Source organism: Phocoena phocoena, chromosome 10 (assembly GCF_963924675.1).
Source record: "Phocoena phocoena chromosome 10, mPhoPho1.1, whole genome shotgun sequence".
Classification (NCBI taxonomy): Eukaryota; Metazoa; Chordata; class Mammalia; order Artiodactyla; family Phocoenidae; genus Phocoena; species Phocoena phocoena.
In genome coordinates this window covers 78,960,517-78,985,417 of record NC_089228.1, presented here as the reverse complement: position 1 = coordinate 78,985,417, position 24,901 = coordinate 78,960,517, and positions in this window count along the sequence as shown.

Sequence of the window (24,901 nt, the reverse complement as noted above, 5' to 3'; positions counted from 1 at the left end):
ACAAAGAAAATAGCTAGAATTTAGGGAAGAAATAATTACCCAAGATTTCAGTTAAATTCTACATATGCACATACCCTTACTCTATTGACAAAGGAACACGTAAACAGTCTTGTATGGTTCCTTTTCCATGCAACAGTATTTGAAATGCAGTGATAGAGACTAACGTATATTAACAGTAATAAGGGTTTCCCCTCCGAGAGTTGTTGTAACTTATCTTTGAAGTTAAGCTCATTTATCACGGGGAGAATAGACCCCAAAAATACAGCAGCCACGGCATCCTGCCCGAGGCAGAGTTAGAGATTTCCAATAGCTGCTGCAAAGAAACATTCTGAAAATGCGTTCACTACTGCACCGATAAATCTTAAGACAGAAGAGTTTTAATTATAGAGGATGGCAAAACCCAGATTTTTCAAATGAACCCAAAACTATGACTTGAGAGAGAGCTTTCCCGCATGGGACCCAACCTTTGGTAAATTTATGTTTTCTTCATCTGGGAACAAAAATCTGCTTTTTAAGCCAGACTCCTGGAGTATTTCTTCATCTGTAACAGTAGCAGGAGAAACAACAGAAGTGAAATAGAGTAAAGCCAACCTATATGCATTCATGAAGAGCCAAGAATATGCTAGGTGCACTGTGGATTCTTTGGGGGCATACTGCAGATCGCCACGCATGTGTATGTACTTTGCACGTATGTATGGACATGTGCTCCTACGTGGCTTAATACTCAGTAGCCTGCTTCTTTAAGGAAAGAAAAAAAAAATCAGTGTCATTCGCATCCCTGTGCCAAAACTGAACTCTTATTTCTTGAAGAAAAAAAGTTAAGGCTAATGAAATTAAGGATTGTTTAAATCAGAGGTCATTAAAATGCACACGTTTCTTTTCCTGGAATCTGCAATTGTATTCAACGTTTGCAGTACAACGCCTGCCTGTAGGATAAATAATTTAATGGGTCTTGTGATTTCGTATGAAAAGCATAAGAAAATCCTACAGATGTAGCTTCATTTTTCTCCCCACTCAAACTGTTCCCTTCTTAAATTGCATATTTTGTACAGTTTTTTTTTTAAGAACACAAAGTAGGTTCTACGTCTTCGAGAACCAATTTCAGACATAACAGGTAATTGCACATAATTACAGGAGTTTCAGAAACTGAAACAAAAACGAAAATCAAAATCTCTTCTCGTTCCAACCCTTCTTTCTTTTTAAAGATTGGAATTAAATCACTGTCTGATTCTCTTCAACTTCTTTTGCCCTTTATTACAACTAATGATATATGCTGAGAATAACCAAAGGTGAAAAATACTCTAAATGTTTGTTTTCTAGTCATTCAGTGTTAATTTGGCGTTGTGATTATACAGGCATGAGGACAGGTTTTTATAAATTTCCTTCAATTTTACATTTTATCACTTGAGCCATGCTACGAGGGAATGTGGTCAGTTTAAGGCTTTGACATACTGTGAGGTGCAGTTTGAATTATCTTGCGATTTTCCACATCCACTCTCTTCAAAGTAGTCTCTGATATTCGTGAACACTCACACACTCGGAATGAGACCAAAGACCAAAAGAATATCCGGCCTCCATGCCCCAAGAAAGAGGATATCGAACTTTCAAGAGAGGAAAGTATATTAAATGAGTGAACTCTGTCCTTCTTCATCTTTTTATATTTCCTTGGGGTTATTGTGATAGAAGTGGGGTTGGGACCTCAGGTAGAGGTAAGGTCTTTCTCCAAGGCTTTCTTGGAAGTGAGTTTCTCAGGCAGATATCAGCCCTTCCGGATTTTCTGCTTTGGATGGCAGACTGATGGTGATAGTTCCTCTCTGCTCCCTCCTGGTGACACAAGGTTGTGGCTCTGAGGCTGGACGAGTGTTTTTAGAGCTTCCTATCATCTTCCTACCTGTCCAACTAAAAACTAAATGCCTCTCATTCAATGAGTAGGTAAAAGTAGCCAGATTGTCTTTTAGTTTGTGTCGTGGCTTATGAGGGCCCCCAAGCAGCTTACAAACCCGTCACTGATCAGAGTCCGGGAGGAAGAAGTGGAGAGTGGGTTTAGAACCCAGAAAATGGGCTGATAGTTATTTTCAGGGTGTATCTTTTATGCCTGGTTTTAACTTATTCCTTTTTCTCCTATGACACTAAAATATCACTCAGTGGCACTAAAAATGAATAAAGTGCAAATCAGAAGTGTGCAGATATGGCTTTTCTTAAACCACAGACTTAAAAGTCAAAGGAAATGTGTGAAGTAAAAGTATAGAAAGGGTAATTTACTAGGGAGTTCAGGTGGCTCTTTCTCCAGCCAATCCAGGGAGCGTTAGAGATATTGGCAATTCAGTGTGTGTCTCTTTATGCGGGGTTAGAGGTGAGGAAGCGGGTCTGTGGGGTTGATCATGAGGACAACATTTGGAGATTCTGATCCCCATCAATTAGTAAATAATTTCACAACTAAAAAGACCCAACCGGGGGAGAGGGATAAACTGGGAGATTGGGACTGACATACACACACTACCATACATAAAATAGATAACTAATAAGAACCTGCTGTATAGCACAGAGAACTCTATTAAATACTCTGTAATGGCCTATATGGGAAAAGAATCTAAAAAAAAAAAAGTGGATATATGTATAACTGATTCACTTTGCTGTACACCTGAAACTAACATAACATTATAAATCAACTATACTCAAATAAAAATTAAAAAAAAAAAAAAAACAACCAGCAAAACTAAAGATGAATAGCAAAGGGACCAGTATTTCCAGAACAAAAAGCATCGATTTCAGGATGCAGGTAAGAAAAGGTTAAGCATCCTTACTTATAGGTCTGCACTGTGATAGTGCAGATGAGAGCCACTCACAGAGCCAGAGTCCAGCTGGAAGATAAGTGTGAGATGGCTGCCTGGGGAGGAGAAAATTGTCTTTCTCTTTAAGAATCTGGAGTAACTTCCTTCAATAGGTGACTTTGCAAAAGTCTCTGAACCTGATCTTCCTCAACTGCAAAATGGGAATAATAAAAATAATAAGCCTATAGGAAGGCAGGGTCTGGACCACAAGATGCCTTTACGATACGTCATATCCTTTGATCTTGGGCTCACCTCTATTCTGCTGCCCAATGAGGTGTTCATCGTCACCCTAAGCCTTCCGGTGTGCATTGCATACAAACACTCCTCAGTATTTGATAAGTGACTGAATGAATGGGGGATGAACTTGAGGACCCCATCCATTTTTTTACATCTATGATCTTACAGCAGTCAAGTTAAGAGAGCATACTTTATAAACTCCTTTGTTTCGCGTGTGATCTCACAATTGCTTCTTACCTAATTCTTCCCCCAAGGCATCATACTCCATCCAAAAAAATATATAAAATTATTGAATGTGGTAAAGTTGTCATACATTTTTTTCTTATATTCCACATAATACTTTACACAATTTGGGAACTTATTGAATACGTGTTGAAATGAATTGAATAGTGAACCTATAGCTTAAGGCAAGATAAGTAAACTAGCCCAAGATGGCCTAGAGCCTATTTTTGTAAAAAAAAAAAAAAAAAAAAAAAGTTTGTTGGAATACAGCCACGCCCATTCATTTATGTATTGTCTATGGCTGTTTTTGACTATAATGGTAGAGGTGAGTAGTTACATCAGAGACCAGATGGCCTGCAAATACTAAAATATTTACTGTCTGGCCCTTTAAAGAAAACATTTGCCAGCTACTGACTTAGAGGATTTCCTCTTTTCTCCACTCACATTAACTTACTAGGACTATGAATTCTGGTCTTCTATCTCTGGTCAGAGAATTGGGATCAGTTTTATTAATAGTGATGTGATTAACAGGAGTTATTCAGTGTCCCTTTGTAGATCCTAAACTAAACATAGTGTTATCATATGTTCCTTTGGCTTCTTGAGTAATATACACCCTCTTTTCCCACCCTCATCAAATTGTTTTGAAAAAAAATTATCTCATACTTAATTGTACGGCATAGAAATTTGTGTTTTGAGATGCCAGTGTATAAATTATGTTAGGATCAAGTAACAAATATTTGTCTTAGCCTAGATATTGATGACTCTGGGAGATGTGAAGAACGGTTAGTTTTGGGAACACAAATAAAGGATTTAATGATATGTGCATAATATTGTATGTTAATAGAACGAAGTTACCTTTCATCATACTGAAATCATCTTTTTTCTCCAAATAATGTTTATTGTTCTCAGACTTTTGTTATATACAGAGTTATACAGACTTCAAATTGGAAATTTACACCACCTATGATTGTGTTTATTACTCTACAAAGGCATTTACAGTACAGTTTTAGACTTTGTAGACTGTGGGTTTATGGGGTATCACAGGTAAAATACGTATATGTCCTTGGTAGAAACACATAAGCTATATTTATACTATGTTGATTAGGGTTAAGTATTAGGATTGACATTTTAGCTAGTATTACAGAAAAGCTCTTATATCCATAATATGCTTTTGTGAACCCATAAAATATAGAAAAGAAGTATGTGGCAGTGTTTCAGAATCCTTCTCAAGATTAAACACAGATAGTCAACATCTGGGGCTAAAAAGTACAGATCTGTCTAGATTTACATAAAGCGGATTGATACAGTGGAAAAAAAAAACATGTCAGCATGGTTTCTGAATGGAGAGGTTATAAGCATGGGATTAGTATTCATACATTCAGGTCCTGACCTTCAATCTTGACTCCATCCCTTAGACCATGTGTGGCTTTTAAAGGTTACTCACAATTCTGTTCCTCAGTTTCCTCATCTACAAAATAGGGAAACTAATAATGCCACCTGGTAATACTGTCTTGATGAGTACATGAGTTCCTCCAGATGAAGCTTTCAGAACAGTGCTTGCCTCCATAAAGGACAATTACTACTTCTGTTTCCCAATCCAGCACTAGCTTCTTCTTTTTGAGCCTCATTTATTTTTTTCTAAAATGGAGTTTGTAGGAGAACGGTCTATCTTATAGCTTTCATTTTTTTGTTATCATTTCATGGGGGATATGGGAGAAAGTGTAAAGAATAGGAGGAGGTGATAGGGAAACTGGACTGGTCAAAAGCAGAGGTGACAGAGGTAGTAAGTATAGCCATAGATCTGCACAGGTACCTGAGTGTTAATACACATCTGGATACACACACACATTTACACATATACATTCACAAACACACTCACACATAAACACGCATTCTCACACAGATATTCCATGTTTGACAGGCAAGGTATTGCTTCTCATAATAAATTGAGGTTTGTTTTATTTTCTTACATTTGCTAAAAAAAAATATTTTCAGGAAATATAACAACCGCAACTTTCCATGCCAGTAGCTTTTAGGAAATGGTGATTTTTAGGAAAACACTTCAGGGCAAAAGGTTAGAAGAAGGAAGCAGATTTCAGCACATCTGAAATTCACGGGGAATTTCAAATCTATTTTTTCTGCATGTATGTAAAATTAGACCATAGAGAAGAATCTTGAGAGTTACCGGAAAAAGAGCTAAGATTTTGGATTGAGTTTTTGAGGTCAAAAAGATTCAGTATAAGACAAAACTCTAGAAAGTATTTAGCAGTGGGCTGCATTTTTCACCAGTTAGATTCATCCACAAGAGGTCATTGGATGATTGGATGACATAGTTCCCACCACTTTTTGAAATAAAAGGTTACTACACCCTCTGGGCTTTTTAAAGAAATTTCAGTTTAGTCCCCAGAGTAAGTTTAATGGAGATGAAGACTTTTGAGGACCATAAAACTTGGCGTTACGATAGTTTGTTTTAAGATGAATTACCTCAATCCTGTTGGGGCACTGGTGTCATGACTGACTACACAATCACATAAAATCAGGAAAGAATTTTCTATAAGTGTCCATTGTATAACCATCCTACCTACTTCTAGTTACGTTATGTGCAGCACTGTGTTGGGGGCAAAGTCACATTTTTTGGTTAATATCTCAGCTCTACCACCTACTCACTGTGTAATCTTGGGCAATCATTTAAGACTTATAAACCTCAGTTTTCTCACCTATAAAGTAGACATAATGATACTTACCACATAGCGTTATTGTGAAGGCTAACCAGAATATACCATGTGTATTAGTTATTATGTCTGTGTAACAAACAACCCCTTCCTCCAAAACTTAGTGGCTTAAAAACAACACTTATTATATCCTGGTTTCTGTGGGTCAGAACTCCAGGGATGGCTTAGCTGTGTTCCCTCACTCAGAATCTTCAACAAGGCTGCAATCGAGGTGTTGGCTGGGGCAGTGATCATCTCAAGGCTCAGTTGGGGAAGGATTTACTTCTAAACCCACTCATGTGACTGACTGTTGGCAGATTGCGGGACTGATGGCCTAAGTTACTCATTGGATGTTGTCAGAAGCCACTTCCAGTTCCTTGCCATGTGGGTCCCTCCACTGGGCCACTCACAACATGGCATCTCATTCCTCAGAGTGAGCAGGGGAGAGGCAAGAGAGAGGGCAAGCAAGACAGGAGTCACGACCTTTCCTAACCTAATCTTGGAAATGCTTTTCCACCACTTTCGCCATCTTACATGCACTAGAAGTAGATCACTAGATCCAGCCCACTCTCACAATGGAGGGAATGAAACATGGGTGTTAACACCAGGAGGTGGTGATCATTGGAAACTGTTCTGGAAGCTATCATATAATATAAAGTAGTTAGCACAATACTTTGTACAGAGGAAGTATTCAGTATTTTTTTTCTGCGTTAGTATATATTCCTAAGAATTTTTCTCTCCTGGCAGGTCCAAACACAAAGAGGTATGGGGTCAGGTTTAAATTGGGCTGAGGGTTTTTTTAAGGTATACAGCTTCTCTGTGACTGAATTTCTCTATTTGTGCCTGAGTTTCTCCCATATATCCATGAAAAATATAAAATAATCATGTGAGCTAAAATGATAGGATATGTCACTCAGAATTTAATGATGAAGAACAATGCAGATATGGGTGCTGTTATTCTTTCCAATTCTTCCAATCCAGTCATTGGGTACATCGGCTGAAACTAGAAAAAGGAGAATTCCATATGTCCAGTTTGCTTCCCAAATTTACCCCAATGCCTGCTCCATGAAAAAATAGGAGACTTCCTGGCTTGTTCGGTACAAGAGTGATATCTAACTTTCATCTTTAAATGAATCACGTAGATTTTCACGGCATCACTTCTATTGCCCTGACTTCAATTATTCAAACTCAGAAACCTCACTTCTACCTGTTTCAGTAGATGCTGCCTGAATGTCCGTGTGTCAGACCTCACTACTTTGCAACTCCACGTATGTGACCTTAAACTCTAAAATAGTTCTCTCTGAATATGTCTGTTCTACTCTCTCACTCTATGAAACTTGTTACTGCTCTTAAGAAAGATCCAACCACAGCTCACGTTCACTTAATTTCTTCCATTTAAAACAATTTAAAACAATTCCACCACTAGATTTCTCAATTTCTGAACTTACGCCATTTCCAGTCCTGCGTAAATCCTTTAGTTACTACCCCTACTGTAGCTTCCAGGATCGTAAGAATTGTTGGACCAGGATAAAGAAAAATACTGATTAGATCCTCAGCAGTTTTCACTGGCTAACCCCTGTGTGATCCTCATTGCTACTTAAAGGTCCACACTTTAATAGTCAAATAAACATATTTAAATTCTGGATCTCCATTTTCTGGTTATAGGAACCTAAGCAAGTTATTTTAACTCTTTATGTCTCAGTTTCCTCATCTGTAAAAGGGGGATGGAGGAAATCTCAAAAAATTTTTTTTCTTGTTTTCCTTCCCTATATTATATATATATTTACTTTGGCTGCATTGGGTCTTCATTGCTGTGCGTGTGCTTTCTCTAGTTGTGGCAAGCAGGGGCTACTCTTCGTTGCAGTGCACGGGCTTCTCATGGCAGTGGCTTCTCTTGTAGCAGAGCATGGGCTCTAGGCACGCAGGCTTCAGTAGTTGTGGCACACAGGCTCAGTAGTTGTGGCTTGCGGGTTCTAGAGCACACGCTCAGTAGCTGTGGTGCATGGGCTTAGTTGCCGCATGGCATGTGGGATCTTCCCGGACCAGGGTTCGAACCCCTGTCCCCTGCATTGGCAGGCAGATACTTAACCACCGTGCCACCAGGGAAGCCCCTCCTTCCCTTTAAACTCCCTGAAGCATTTAATTCTTTTGGTCCTAGGCTCCTCTATTGACTCTTCTTTTACTTATTGTAAACTATCCCTGTTCTTCTCCTACCTATATATCAAGCCCTTGTAAAGCTTTTGCATAGTTTCTCATAATCTGCCTTATAATAATGGTTGGTATGTTTTACTTGGTCTATGCTGATCACAAGTGCCCCAAATACACAACTGTATTGAACCAGGTTTGCCTGTATTACACTCAGCACAGGGTCCTGCACATGGTAGTCACTTAATAAATGATGTTCAACAGGGATGGATTTAATATTTAAGATGCTTGCCTGCATGCTCTTAAATTTTGGCTGCATTCACTGTGTGTGTAAACAAGAAGAGCAGTTCTCTTCTTCAGCTTACTGTATGCCATTCCCCAACCTGAAAAATCTGAAAACCATGCTTATTTTGTTGTCCATTCCTAGTTGGTAGCCATTGTTCTATATGTAAAGAATGTATCAAAAACCAGAGTGTAACACTAGGAAATGAGCTTAATATCCAGGTACCATGTGTCCCAACTTCTATAGTGTTTGATAATTTTAGGTCACAAGATCATAAAATACAAAAATATGTGAAAAAATAAAAACAATCACAGCATTTTGCCCACCCCCAATGAGATGAAAGCTCTTCTCCTGTAAACTTGGGAAATGACACAAAAGTAAAACTAGGGGGAAAATGACTAAAAATAGTACATTATCTAATATCAAGAGATTACCTGTTTGTAAACAGAACACTTCAGCAAGCAAACCAGATACCTCATTTTGATATCTTACATTGTAGAAATTCCTTGCAGCCAGAGCTTTAAAAACTAATATTTGATCATTTTAATTTTCAAATGCTCTGACACCCTCTGTGCCTTTGGAGTCAGCTGTAAACTAATGAATCTGGAAATGATCAATTCATATTTCTTTCCTCAGTATCTTCTTATCAGAGCTCGCCTGAAGCCATGCATCTTCCTTAGTGCATGTCCAGGATGTCTGAGGCATTTTCTCCTTTGTGACCCAGATTCTCTGATCTGTGTGTCTATATCTAGCTTTCAGTTATGTAGAGCATCTCCTTGAACATGCTGTGTAGTCCTTATTAGTAACTGAGAAAAACAAGTAGCTAAAATATGATAAGTTGTATTCTCCAAAGGGCACTTGAAGGAAACATTTGATTTATGATGTTTCTTGCCATTTAATACTTACTCTAAAAATATGAGTAACCAAGATTTTTCTATTTCTCTCAACATTCCAAAGTCCCAATTTTAAAGTAAACTTGGGAGTTTTCACAAGCTAGTGAATATAATGAAAAAGAAATGCACTCACATATATAGAGAACAAACTAGTGGTTACCAGTGGGAAGTGGGGAGAGGCAGCATAGGAGGAGGGGATTAAGAGATACAAACTACTCTGTATAAAATAAATAAGCTACAAGGATATATTGTACCGCACTGGGAATGTAGCCAATATTTTATAATAACTATAAATTGAATATAACCTTTAACAATTGTGAATGACTATGTTGAAACATATAATAGTGTACATCAACTATGCCTCAATTAAAAAAAACTTGGGGGCTTCCCTGGTGGCGCAGTGGTTGGGAGTCCGCCTGCCGATGCAGGGGACGCGGGTTCGTGCCCCGGTCCGGGAAGATCCCACATGCCGCGGAGTGGCTGGGCCCGTGAGCCATGGCCGCTGAGCCTGCGCGTCCGGAGCCTGTGCTCCGCAGCGGGAGAGGCCACAACAGTGAGAGGCCCGCGTACCAAAAAAAAAAAAAAAAAAAAGAAAAAGAGAAAAAAAACAACTTGGGAGTTTTCAGAGGGTGTTTCACCTGTGCTCTTGAGCATTCATTCAGTTATCACCCACTGCTCCCGCCAGATACCACTGCCACTTCTAGGTACCACCTTGTCCACTGCACACTGCTGTTTTCCTCCCGACACCACAGATTCCTACTTGATACTGATGCCCAAGCACAGGAACTCTAATGGTACCAAAGCCATGTGAGCATGTGAGGGGAGGGGAGGGGAAATGCCTCATATCCCACCCATGGATGCTCTGCTAAAAGGATGCCAGGGCACTGCTGTTTGCATAGAGTTTGAGTTCAACTCTTTCCGGTTGCTGTTATTCTTCCTAGTTCCTCCCGTACCATCTGGTCTCTTCGGATTCAAACATGACTCAGTTGTTATTTTAGCCAAAAGGCAAGGCTGAAGGACAATAATGTACTCAGATAACTAAAGCTTTGTTCCTTGGTCACGTTTGCCTTGACAAACTCCTTTTTACGGGGTTGTGTTGTTTCCCAGATGTTTTCTCAGCCTTCCATGTAAATAGATGTCTGGTGGGTGGGCCCCACCCATTTGACAAAGCGTGCTGGGCACCTCAGAACTTCACGCTGGGTTCAGCTGCAGCCCGGCATGGGCTGGAATTAAATGAGATCACCTCGCCCATATGAGAAGTCTTAGCCCAGAGCTGGTGCTCAGGCCTAGCCTGGTGCAAATACTTTAATCACAAGGAATAACAAGCTCTTCAAAAAGCAACGGCATTAAACGTGGATTGCTTGTATTCCCATGTACGGAATCTTAGGAGGAGTGAAAATACTTGATTTTGACGTACGTGTGGATAAAGCACATGTGATTAAATAATTCAGTCATTAAGTTTAGGGGGCACTGGGGTACGATTTGTTGAATAAACTCAAAGAGAGTACAAAATTGTACCCTCTGGGCCGGTAGGAGTGTGTCACTGAGCCAGGGGGGCCTGTTTTTATGCTGCGATTCCCTGGGGACATTTTATTTACCCCAGAGCTGCAGCTTTCAAAAAGTTGAGTGCAATTTTTAGTAATAAACAGATTTTTAAAGAATGACCCAGTACACACACACACATTCTTACACGTGTGTGTGTTGGCATGTATATAGAACTAAAACACATTTCATTGAACGATACCCACCCTCTTTACATGAATGTATTCTGATATTTTTTCTGCACTGTTTTTATTTCTTCCTCTTCCTCCCCCCCCTTACCCCTCCCCTTCTCCTTACCCCTCCCCCTCTCCATCTTCCTCTTTTTCCTTCTCTCTCTGTCTCTCTCTCACTCTCTCTCTTTTTTTATTGCTAACCAGGATCCATGGATGGGTTGCCACGGAGGTTTGTTTCAAAAGCACTGCCTGAGAAGAGGTCATGAGATTTCAAAATACCTCAGGGCATATTAAGCCCATTTGGGAATTCTGGGAAACTAGTAGTGACCTCCAAAAGTTTTTCTTCAAGAACCCAGATAGGGTAACTCATAGAAGAGATGCGTTCAGTCTGACTCAGCCCAATTTCAGAAGCTCCAGCATCTGCCAGGTGGTACTGTGGCTTTTGAAGAATCTCCTCCTTTGGCAAAACATTGGTGGAGGAAAGCACAGGGACTGGATGGTGGAAACTGAGATTAGTGATAAATGCAACCTGACCTTTCAACCTTGTTTGACATTTGAGCTAGTCTTCACCTCTGAAAGCATCAGCGGTGGCAACAATGAGGCCTTCTCTCTGCCTGGGAAATGAACAAAGAGGCTTGTTAGTTGAATATTTTTCTCTCTCCAGTGTTGTGGGCTGGTGGGGAAAAGGGATGGGAGAGACGAGAAAGCCAGTAAAGAAGACCTCTAAAGGATTGCTCTGTCCTTGAATTTGGGACCCTAGTGTTCTGTTAGCCCAGATATGAGAAGGGAGGCGGTTCAGGGAGTCTCATCACTTTGAAGCTGGTATCATATAATTCTTCCGTTCCTTTGCCCCTTATCTTCTTCCCAATAAGCTGAAACAAGATTGACACATTCTAAGACCTGAGTGTGTCAGGGGCAGGCTTCTCGTCATCAGCCTACTGACTCTGCTGGGGTGCTTTGGAATGAGTCCCTTTGCTCCCCAGAATCCAGGAGGCAAGGAAGGGAGACGGGGATCTTCTGCCTGGGAGGCCAGCAGGGTCCAGCACCTGCCCTTCCTGGACCCCTGGTGGGAGAACTGGGCTCAGTTACCTTACAGTTACCTAATGCCTTTATTTGAAATGTGCTCTGCAGCGCTCTACAGATATTTTATTCATTCTTGAATTCTATCGAGAACTCCTGTAAACTCGCATTTCCCAGAGCTAAAGGTAAAAAAGAGAGACTGTTACTCTGTGTACATGCACTGATAGCAGACCTTCAGGAGAGCTGCTAAAGCAATACGTGCATGTCCATGAAGTGAGACTAAAACTGGTTCCCTGGCTCTACCAAAAATTGAGCTTCGGTCCCATGAAAATTGTTAAAAATGTCATCGTTTTTGGAATAAGGTGGGATGGTGATGTTAAGGAAATGACCTTATAAAACACATTTTAAGATGTATTTCTTTTTCGAAGATAACGGCAAATGCGTACGATTGCTTTGCTTTGGCTTCAGTGCTCAGGTGAGTCTGTGGCCTCACACCGGACAGAGAACAGGACAGAGAGTGTACGTATGCAGCCCCTTCCAAAAGAACACCCATGTTTCCTTTTCTTGAAAGTTTCACACGGGCAGTGTGGCACACGGAGAAGTCAAAATTGAGATCTACATTTGGTGGCTGGAGTCGTATTTGGTACACGGACTCTACATCATGAGGTTTCCCTACGTCAGAGAGACCCCAGCTCTGAGCCCTCTGGGTCCCGAGCAACATGTCCCATCCATAGGCTCACGCTCTGTTCTGTGAAACACAAAAGGCCCCTGGTAAGCACTGCGCTCTATTCAGCATCTCCTGCGTTGTACGTGCTTGACTGTAACTATTGAGGCAGTCCTTTCCATGGGAGCCAAATGGACACCTCACAGAGAACAGGACCCCGTCAGGCCTCCGGGGGACCGTTCCATTGCCGCTTCACTGTGCTAAGTGGTAGCCTGGGGCCTGGCAGAGATCTCCCGCTGCTTCCTAAAGTGCTGGGTGAACACCCAGGGAGCAGCGTAGGTGAGAAGCTGCTGCATTAAACAGAGAAGGCTTGGTTTGAAACAATCAGGAAATATCTTTCTTACTTGGAACGGGCTGCCTATTTCTAAGTGCTTTACAGACAGCATTTTCATCACCCTCAAACATCATAGAGGCTGAAGGGAAGTGTTCCCATCTCATCTTAGAAATAGCAGAGAGCTGGCAAATGAACCTTTGTCCCACGGCAATCACAGAAGAAAATTAAGGTCTCTTGAACCCCCGCCCTCCATTCCTGTTTCCCAACCCTCTGCCCAGTCACCCCATAGCTGCACTCCCTGTGCTTTCTCATGGTTGTCATTCAAACCACTGCCCTTTCGCTACCCTGTTTGTGTAGACCTTGCCAATCCTTTAAAGGCTCAAATCGAATCCCACTTCCTTATTCAAGATTTTCCTGAGCCTTCAGCTTGGAAATTCACCTTTCCCTCCCTGATGCTGTTGTATTCCATTGAAATTCATAATTTACTTCCTCTTCATATGGTCTTGTTTTACCTTCCCAACTAGAAAGGCAGCTTCTTAAAGGCAAAAACTCTGCAAAGTCTCTTTAAGGGCAGCTGCTTAAAGACAAGTCTGCAATGTGAAACGTCTCCTTCCCTTTAGCATCACCAGGCACCTAAGAGCCTGGCTCATGGCAGCCCCCCAATGGATACACATCCATTCCTCCCAAAGTGACTATTTCAGGGCATTTCAGGTCCAGAGAGCAGCTTAAATTTAGGGGGCTCAGGTATCTTTAACACTCCGATACCACTAGACAGCTTGCCTTCTTGAATTGTACTTACGGCTCACAAGAAGTGATTCCACTCTGAACATTATCCTCCTGGGGGGGCGGGTGGCAAGGGGGGGGTGCAGACCAGCCAAAAGGCAGAGGAATGTCTGAAGGAGCAGATTAATGAGCGATCAGAGGGGAGGTTGTGGCTCCCCATTCAAGTTCTTGGAAAGGGTCTGTCTGTGGTGTGATGAAAGGGGCTGGACGTCGGGCCAGAGGGTGAGAGTGGCTCCACATGTCCCGGGCCTCCTGCTGCTGGAGACCCGAAGAACAATGAGGGGGCAGCCAGGCAGTGGCACATGAGAGGCAGCTGACTCCAGCTGACTGAAAATAGGCCATTTGTTCCGTGCGATGCGAATGTGTACGGGGGCCCGCACGGGGGTGCTGCAAAGCAGGACAGGGCAGAGATGGCACTTAGTTTGCATGTGTGTGTGTGTGAGATGAAGCCCTCTTTCTTTGCTTTTTAATTAGCCCTCTCTCCTCAATAAACTACCAATAAGAACAGCCCATGATCTCACCAGTTTCTGTAGCTGGTAAAGACGGAAGTGCTCTAGGGGAAAAAACTTGGCTTTGAATTCTAGAGATGGGTTAGGCACCCCCAGATATTTCTGAACCCAAGGAAAAAGGGTTGATCAGAATGAACAAATGTTGCTAAAGGCGTAGCTGAGTATTCTAATCAACTGGATGCTTGACCTCAAAAAGATTGCTTCTCAGGCTTTCCTAAGGCTTCAGAATCTCTGGGCTATATGGAGATCTCTACTGAGGCGATATTTGCAGCCAGCCCTGATAATCTGATCTGTAGAATCAGCCCTTAAAAGCCACTCACTCAAAGTCAGCTGACCAGGCACCTGTGGGGATCCAGTACATAGTTAGAATGTCACCTGGGGAGAGGCAGTATTAGGTCAGACGGCCAGAGGAAGATTCAGTAAACTGGTTTTTTTATTATTTTTTTTTAAATTGAGATTGCTTGAACAATGATGCCAGGGCAAGCGTGTGTATGTGTTTGTGTGCATGTATGCATGTGTGTGCATACTTGCACACACAGATTCGTGCTGATGGTAAAGAGTGTGAGGGAGTTATAACACCGTTTTGTCTTTTCACTATGAAGGGACATCAGCTTTCGCTCTGATACCCTCAAAAGTGATCCAGATGAAAAAGAATGTGGTTCAACCTGCACATTTCTCCTAAAGAGAGAAATGGGCGTCCGGAGAAGTTAAATGCCTTGTCCAGAGCCAGTCAGGGGTCTTTGTCTGTTTCATCTGTGCCAGACCCTCTGCTAGCTCAAAGACAGAGCTCAGACTTCCTGGACTCCGGACCATGCCACTCTCAGTGTTGACATAACTCGCCTGAGTTGGGCAGCTGAGACTCTGCCAAAGAGAAAGGGACTCTCTCTTCACGGGCAGGTGTCTTTACCCTTGAAACAGGCTGGGGATTCTGACCCAAACGGCCAGTTATCAGCTGGATGCATTTATCCGAATCGTCGATCCCTGTTATTGGTCTGGAAGCTGGGACTGGGCACCAGAAGCCCCAGCCACTGTGGAAGTGCGCGTCGGAGTCCAAAAAGGATGCCTCTAAATTGCTTCCCAGGGCTTGGAGGCTGTCAGTGCTACTCCCAGAGTCCCTACAGCAATGGCTCTTCAGCGTCTCCTTTTGCTTTGCCTTTAAAAAAAAAAATCATATAGAGGTTATTTTTAAACTATCCCTATGTTCTACTTTAAAAATCACCCTCAGTCTTTTCCTGAAAACAAGGGGAGCAATTTTTCTTACAGAGTTGCCTCTTCCACCAAATTCCATGTGCTACTCTGCTCTGATGTTCATTCGGGAAAGCCTGAAAGTTAGAAGGCATGAGAAATGTCCAGTTTGTTTCATTTTTCATTGTATTTCATGCTTTCATCACAAGGTTGCTATCAGGAGGGGACTTAGGGATGCAAAAATGAGTAAGCCATGGACTCAGGCTTTAAGAACCTTCTATTTCCATATGGGAGATAACAAAAGCACATACACAACTGCAATTCAAAGTAGAAAAAAATTCAAATGAAAGGCACAGAGGAGGAACATACAATTTCCTTATGGAGCCTTCAACAGAGGCTTTGTGAAAGAGGTAACATTTAGGCTGAGCTTTCAAGGATTGATAAGATGAACATCCAGCCAGATCAGAGCAGTCATTTCAGGCAAAGATGTTATTGCAGCTTCTTGGTAGCTTTTGCCTTTTATTTTTTACATCTTTATTGGAGTATAATTGCTTTACAATGGTGTGTTAGTTTCTGCTTTATAACAAAGTGAGTCAGTTATACATATACATATGTTCCCATATCTCTTCCGTCTTGTGTCTCCCTCCCTCCCACCCTCCCTTTCCCACCCCTCTAGGTGGTCACAAAACACGGAGCTGATCTCCCTGTACTATGCGGCTGCTTCCCACTAGCTATCTATTTTACGTTTGGTAGTGTATATATATCCATGCCTCTCTCTTGCTTTGTCCCAGCTTACCCTTCACCCTCCCCATATCCTCAAGTCCATTCTCTAGTAGGTCTGTGTCTTTATTCCTGTCTTACCCCTAGGTTCGTCATGACATTTTTTTTCTTAAATTACATATATATGTGTTAGCATATGGTATTTGTCTTTCTCTTTCTGACTTACTTCACTCTGTATGACAGACTCTAGGTCCATCCACCTCATTACGAATAGCTTGATTTCGTTTCTTTTTATGGCTGAGTGATATTCCATTGTACATATGTGCCACATCTTCTTTATCCATTCATCCGATGATGGACACTTAGGTTGTTTCCATCTCCGGGCTATTGTAAATAGAGCTGCAATGAACATTTTGGTACATGGCTCTTTGAATTATGGTTTTCTCAGGATATATGCCCAGTACTGGGATTGCTGGGTCATATGGTAGTTCTATTTGTAGATTTTTAAGGAACCTCCATACTGTTCTCCATAGTGGCTGTACCAATTCACATTCCCACCAGCAGTGCAAGAAGTGTTCCCTTTTCTCCACACCCTCTCCAACATTTATTGTTTCTAGATTTTTTGATGATGGCCATTGTGACTGGTGTGAGATGATATCTCATTGTAGTTTTGATTTGCCTTTCTCTAATGATTAATGATGTTGAGCATTCTTTCATGTGTTTGTTGGCAGTCTGTATATCTTCTTTGGAGAAATGTCTATTTAGGTCTTCTGCCCATTTTTGGATTGGGTTGTTTGTTTTTTTGTTATTGAGCTGCATGAGCTGCGTATAAATTTTGGAGATTAACCCTTTGTCAGTTGCTTCATTTGCCAATATTTTCTCCCATTCTAAGGGCTGTCTTTTGGTCTTGTTTATGGTTTCCTTTGCTGTGCAAAAGCTTTGAAGTTTCCTTAGATCCCACTTGTTTATTTTTGTTTTTATTCCCATTTCCCTAGGAGGTGGGTCAAAAAGGATCTTGCTGTGATTTATGTCATAGAGTGTTCTGCCTATGTTTTCCTCTAAGAGTTTGATAGTTTCTGGCCTAACATTTAGGTCTTTAATCCATTTTGAGCTTATTTTTGTGTATGGTGTTAGGGAGTGATCTAACCTCATACTTTTACATGTAGCTGTCCAGTTTTCCCAGCACCACTTATTGAAGAGGCTGTCCTTTCTCCACTGTACATTCCTGCCTCCTTTATCAAAGATAAGGTGACCATATGTGCGTGGGTTTATCTCTGGGCTTTCTGTCCTGTTCCATTGAGCTATCTTTCTGTTTTTGTGCCAGTACCATACTGTCTTGATTACTGTAGCTTTGTAGTATAGTCTGAAGTCAGGGAGCCTGATTCCTCCAGCTCCTTTTTTCGTTCTCAAGATTGCTTTGGCTATTCGAGGTCTTTTGTGTTTCCATATAAACTGTGAACTTTTTTGTTCTAGTTCTGTGAAAAATGCCCGTGGTAGTTAGATAGGGATTGCATTGAATCTGTAGATTGCTTTGGGTAGTAGAGTCATTTTCACCATGTTGATTCTTCCAATCCAAGAACATGGTATATCTCTCCATCTATTTGTATCATCTTTAATTTCTTTCATCAGTGTCTTATAATTTTCTGCATACAGGTCTTTTGTCTTCTTATGCAGGTTTATTCCTAGATATTTTATTCTTTTTGTTGCAGTGGTAAATGGGAGTGTTTTCTTGATTTCAGTTTCAGATTTTTCATCATTAGTGTATAGGAATGCTAGAGATTTCTGTGCATTAATAGCTTTTGCCTTTATAAAACTCCTTTCCTGAAGACTGAAGCTCCATTTTCATTGTAAATTTTCCAAAAAATATTCCTGCACTTAATCCTTGGTTTCAGATACCCAGCCTAAATGACTATCAATAAAGCACACACTCCAATAGAATTCCAATTTATCACCACAAAATACAGGTGTAGGTTATAAGAAGCACACACTCTTTGTCTTTAGTGAAGTAATGATACCAGAACACTGGCACAAATAATACTCAATATAGGATGATATTTCTGACTTCTTGCTATATCTGAGACCTATTTTAAGAGAGTAACATCTATTAACTCCTTAACTCCCACAACAGTAGAGGATAACTTCAAGGTAGGTTTCTATTTTTATGTTCATTTTACAAATGAGACACAGAGAAGTTAAGTAACTTGGCCCAAGTCAGCCATTAAATATTTGAGCCAAGATTTGAACCCAGGCTGGAGAGTTTACGCACATTAACACTATATCAAAGAGACTCTTCTCAGTATAAAAACTGCTTATTGAATTACTTCATTTATCAAATTTGTATTGAGTGACTACTGTCTTCTAGGTACTATGTTTATGTGCTGAGAATAATAAGAAAACTAAGAAGTGGTATCTCCCCTTAAACAGTCTATCTAAAATCTTGAAAATGTAAGCCATTATTTAAAATGAGGCCAATTGCTAATAAAGAGAGGAAAAGAAATTTGAACACTTATCTTTTAGGTCACGTGTTAAAAAAGGATAATGCTAGGTACTTGAAAAGAGCCACCTTCAAATCTCAGTGGCTTAGCATAATATGTTATTTATCACTCAGTAATCCAATAGGATGCTCCTGTTTGGACAGTTCTCCAAACAGAAATGCAGGGACTTTCCAACCTGTGTTTCTGCCATCTCCACAAGAGCTCAACCAAAGAACTCATTCTTTCCTGTCACCTAGAAGATGTAGAGATATGGAGAATCATGCATGGGAGTATTTCAAGAGCCAGGTTGGGAAGTGGCATACATCACATATAATCACATTCTTTTGATTAGACCTTAGTCACATGGCCAATCCTAGATGCAAGGGAGACTGGAAACTGTAGTCTCACTGTGAGCCCGGGAAGAAGAGAAGATGGGTTTGATGATTAGCCAGAGGTCTCTACGAAATATCCCTACACCAACAACTTTCCAATTAATTGAATTTCCAAGTGATACCATTATGCTATTTAAAACTCTATTTACCTTTTAAAATCCAGGAACATTATATAGATAGTCCATTATATATGGAGATAGAATAAGATAAGTGGAGGGAGGATCCTGCTTCTGCCTGCCTTTCTTTCCTATTGTTTGTTTGAGAGCTGCAGCATTTAAGGGACAGGAAGGGCATGTACTTAACCAAGCTCCAATTCTTGATTCTTTTCATTCTAGTATTAGATACTGACTGTGCCAAAGGCTGAGTAGAAATTCAATTATTTGTGCATAATTCCATCTACTTTCAGCTATTCTAAAACTCTGTGCTAAATATATATCATCAGAGATATGAGATGCAAAGAGGACTAACATTTACTGAGTATTCACTATGTAGCAGTCGTGGTTTCAGATCCTTTGCATGTTACTACTTTGAGTTCTTATAAGATATCATCATTAAACCCGTTTAATGGAGGCTATAGAGTTTAAGTAACCTGCCAAACGTCACATGTGCATAAATAGCAAAGTCAGGATTCAATGCCTGTTATGTCTAACCCCAAAATTTTTATTCACCCTTGGAGTGATTACATTTACTCAGTTGAACAGGCAGTTTAGATAATTCAGTGGGGGAAGTAACTCAAAAGCTTCTAAATTTACAAACTGGAGGTATCCAAGTAATTTCTACCACTCTCTGATTAACCCTATCTAGACAGACAACAAATGTTTATGATACAAAGTCATTTGCAAATAAAAGAATCATAGTAACTCTGTGTCTCAGGAGGCATTTCATCAGAGATTGTTCTCATTAATTCTATCAACATATATTGTGTGTATGTATTATATGCTGGTCACTCCCAGGCTATACAGGGATGATGATAGCTGTGGTTTCACCCTCAAACAGACCCCCTCCACAAAGGCAGGCTTAGGTGTTTCCCCCAAACAGATCTATACTTACCCTATTGTTATACCTACTTTATGTGCTTTTGAAACTGCCATTTCATTTGACTGTATCCTACATTCTATGAATTCATGGATTTTGTGCTTTTGCTCATGACCACTCCAGCACGTTGCCTCATTTCTGACATGTGGTCTTCAGAAAATGCACTCTGCAATAAATGAATAGTAGATGGATATATTTCAGGAGAAAATAATCAGTAAGAGCAAATAAATTACGCCCTGAATTACTGCAGTGAAGTCAAAGAACTAGAAGAAATTCAGTAAGTGAGGTGTCAGGTTATGAGTAGGGGAAATGAGGTAAGATAAGATAGCAGCCAGTTCAGGGTTTAGAGTTATAGGCTTAATTCAAATAAATATGCAACAGGAAGAAGGAGTTTTTATGTGCTTGATTGCTTGAAGGTAAAGGTTGAAGTGTCAACTTGGTTGAAGATAATGATCACTTAAAAAGAGAAAATTTTTAAAAATTATTTAAGCGTGGACCACTCTAGTTAGAGACCAGGGGCAGACTTTATTTTGTGGGCCTGGGATGAAGGTGAATTATTTAAAAACTTAAAATTCTTCCAGTAAAGAGTTCTAGTGAATTTGGTAACTATTTGAAGAGTGGATTAGGATTCTGTCACAAAGTAAACATTCATGACCAATAACAAATATATGAGTTTTTGCTCTTCATTGTTGGTATTGCCTGGGGGACAATTATTATTCATTGTTGGTATTGCCTGGGGGAGTATTATTTTGAGTATGTTTCCTGTCCAGATGTAAATCAGAGTTTACAAACTATGGGGAGTGAGGGAGGAAGCAGGGGAAAATCAAGTTAATTATGCTAAGTTAGGAGAATAAATACTGGACTGGAATTTCAGGATTAAGGAAACTGTATCTTCAGAATTCTGGGGAGAAAAACACTTCATTCCACCAGGTTTTCACTTATAAGATCAAACTCAGGTTGAGTGAAGGCCAGGAAAGTGCCTTGTACTCAGAATCAGGAGAGTTTGTTCTAGACCTGGCTCTGCTATTAACTGGATGTGAGATCTTTGTGAAGTAACCTCTCTGAGCCCTGTTCCTCACCTTAAAGTTGAGGATTTGAAATGAGACTATTAGACCAAATAACCAAAGAAATCCTTTTCAGGAGGATGGTTCAAGATGGCGGCATAGGGAGACACTGAACTTACCTTCTCTCATGGAACCAACAAATATGCAGCTATACGTGGGTCAATTCCCTTTGAAAAGAACCTGAGAATTAGCTGAACACCTGCTCCACAAGAAAGGATAAAAAGGACCACACTGAAATAAGTAGGAAAGGCAGAAAAATGTTCTTGCCAAAACACCCACTCCCCATGCGGTAGCACACAATAGAGATGGATCTCACCTGATGGGTTCTTCTCCAGGAGGAGTGAGGGGTTGTCACCCCACACCAGGCACCCCAGTCCCTGGGCTCTACACCAGAGAGATGAGCCCCCAAAACATCTGGCTTAGAAAACCAACAAGGCTGATGACACACTCCAGCTGCCTACATAAAGCCAGTGGGTGCAGGCAATCCACACAAGGACACCACTTGATCTCCTGGCCCTGGTGACCAAGGGGGCTGGCATTCCTGAGCTCCATGGGACTCATGAACGACAAAATCCTTGCACGGCCCCTTGGCCTTACTACAGCTTGATGAGATTCCCCAGAAAGGAGCTTATACACTTGTAAGGAGCCCCAGTTTTTTTGCAACTGTCACCGAGGAGACACCTCCAGATCTCCTGGTCTGAATGCCAGCAGGGGTTATTCTTGTAGTCCCAAAGCACAGTATATATCTGCATATTTTAAAAGCTGCTGCCTGAGAGTCTGGCACTCAATCAGCCCGAAGCTAGGTGCTAAATGAGATTTCTCCCATTGGAACACTGATAGGTCTCAGCACACCATCAACAACAGTGGTGAATCAAGAATAAATCAGACGGTATAGATATGGACAGCTCAAATTCAAGAGACAACAAAAAGCAAGAGCAGGATTGGACAAGAAGGACCATCACGTACACAAGTCCATTCCTTCAAGACTGAGAGAGGTAGCCATTTGCTTAACACATAGAAACAAACCCAGTGAGCCAAGCAAAATGAATAGAGAACTATGTTCCAAATGAAAAACCAAGACAAAACTTCAGAGAAAAGATAAGTACACAGAAATAAGTAATACACCTGATAAAGAATTAAAAGCAATGGTCACAAAAATGCTCACCAAATTCGGGAGAAGAACGAATGAACACAGTGAGAATTTAAAAAGTTTTTAAAATATAAGAACAATCAGAGCTGAAAAATAAAATATCTTACATGAAAAATGCACTAGAGGGAGTCAATAGCAGATTAGATGATACAGAAGAACAAATCAGCTCTCTGGAAGACAGAGTAGAGGGAATGACAAAATCAGAACAGCAAAAAGAAAAAAGAATTTTTTTTAAATGACAATAGTTTAAAGGACCTCAGGGGACAACATCAAACACACTAACATTCACATTATATGGATCCCAGAGGACAAGAAAGAAAAGGGCAGAAAACTTTTTTGAATAAATAATGGCTGAAAACTTTCCTAACATGGGGAAGGAAACAGACATCCTGTTCCAGGAAGCACAGAGAATCTCAGACATGATAAAACCAAAGAAATCCACACCAAGACATATTATAATTAAAATATCAAAAAGTTAAAGAGAGAATTTTAAAAGCAGCAAGAGAAACACAACTGATTACATATATGGGAACTTTCACAAAAGACTATCAGTGGCTTTTTCAGCAGAAATTTTGCAGACCAGAAGGAAGTGGTATGATATAATTAAAGCACTAAAAAGCAAAAAAAAAATCTTTCAACCAAGAATACTCTATCCAACAATGTTATCATTCAGAATTGAAGGAGAGACCAAGAGTTTCACAGAAAAGCAAAAAGTAAAGGAGCTCAGCACCCCTAAACCGACCTTACAAGAATGTTAAAGAGACTTCTTTAAGAGGAACAGAAAAGGCCATAACTTTGTTATAAGAAAACATATAAAAGAAAAAAACTCACCAGTAAAAGCAAATATATAGTAAAGGTAGTGTGTCAACTACTTATAAAGCTAGTATGAAGGTTAAAAGAGAAAAGTAGTAAAATCAACTATAGCTACAATTAGTAGTTAAGGGATACACAAAGTAAAAATTTATAAAATATGGTATAAAAAGCATAAAACATGGGGGGTGGATAAAAACATAGTGCTTTTAGAGTCTTCACACTTAAGTGATTATCAAGTTAAAATAGTCAGTTTTGTATATAGATTGTTATATATGAGTCTCATGGTAACCAAAAACCAAAAACTTTATAATAGATACACAGAAAATGAAGAGAAAGAAATCCAAACGCTACACTAAAGAAAATCATCAAACCACAAGGGAAGAGAACAAGAGAAGAAAGGGACAGAGAAGAACTACAAAAACAACCATAAAACAATTAACAAAATGGAAATGATGACATACCTATGAATAATTACTTTAAATGTAAATGGGCTAAATTATCCAATCCAAAAACATAAGGTGGCAGAATAGATAAAAATCAAGACCCATCCATATTCTGCTTACAAGAAAATCAGGTCTAAAGAGACACACGGGCTAAAAGTGAAAGGATGAAAAAAGTTATCCCATACAAATGGAAAATAAAACAGGGGTAGCATTACTCAGACAAAATAGACTTTAAAACAAAGACTGTCACAAAAGACATAATGATAAAAGGGTCAATACAAGGATACATCATTCATAAACATTTATGAACTCACATAGGAGCACCTAAGTATATAAAGCTAATATTAACAAACATAAAGGGAGAAATTGATGGTAACACAATAACAGTAGGGGACTTTAATACTCCACTTACATCAATGAATAGATCATCCAGACAGAAAATCAATAAGGGAACATCAGCCTTAAAGATGAACTTAATAGATATATACATTCCATTCAAAAACTGCATACACATTCTTTTCAAGTGAGCATGAAACATTCTCCAAGATAGATCACATGTTATGCCAAAAATCAAGTCTCAATAAATTTAAGAATATTGAAATCATATCAAGCATCTTTTCCAACCACAATGGTATGAAACTAGAAATCAATTACAGGGAGAAAACTGGGAAATACACATGAAGACCAAAAACATGCTACTAAACAACCAATGGGTCAATGAAAAAAACAAAGAGGAAATTAAAAAAAAATCTGAAGACAAATGAAAATGGAAACACAACACTCCAAAATCTATGGGATGCAGCAAAAGCAGTTGTAAGAGGGAAGTTTACAGTGATTCAGGCCTATCTCAATAAACAAGAAAAAGTTCAAATAAACAATCTAGCTTTACCTAAAGGAACTAGAAAAAGAAGAACAAACAAATGCAAAATTAGTAGAAGGAAGAAAATGATAAAGATCAGAGATAAAACAAATAAAAAAGAGACTAAAAACCAATGAAAAGATCAATGAAACTAAGAGCTGGTTCTTTGAAAGGATAAACAAAATTGATAAACCTTTAACCAGACTCATCAAGAAAAAGAGAGGGCCCAAATAAATAAAATCAGAAGTGAAAAAGAAGTTGCAACTGCTACCACAGAAATATAAAGGATCGTAAGAGACTACTACAAACAATTTATGGTAACAATTGGACAACCAAGAAGAAATAGATAAATTCCTAGAAACAATCTTCCAAGAATGAATCATGAAGTAGAAAATTTGAATATACCAATACTAGTAATG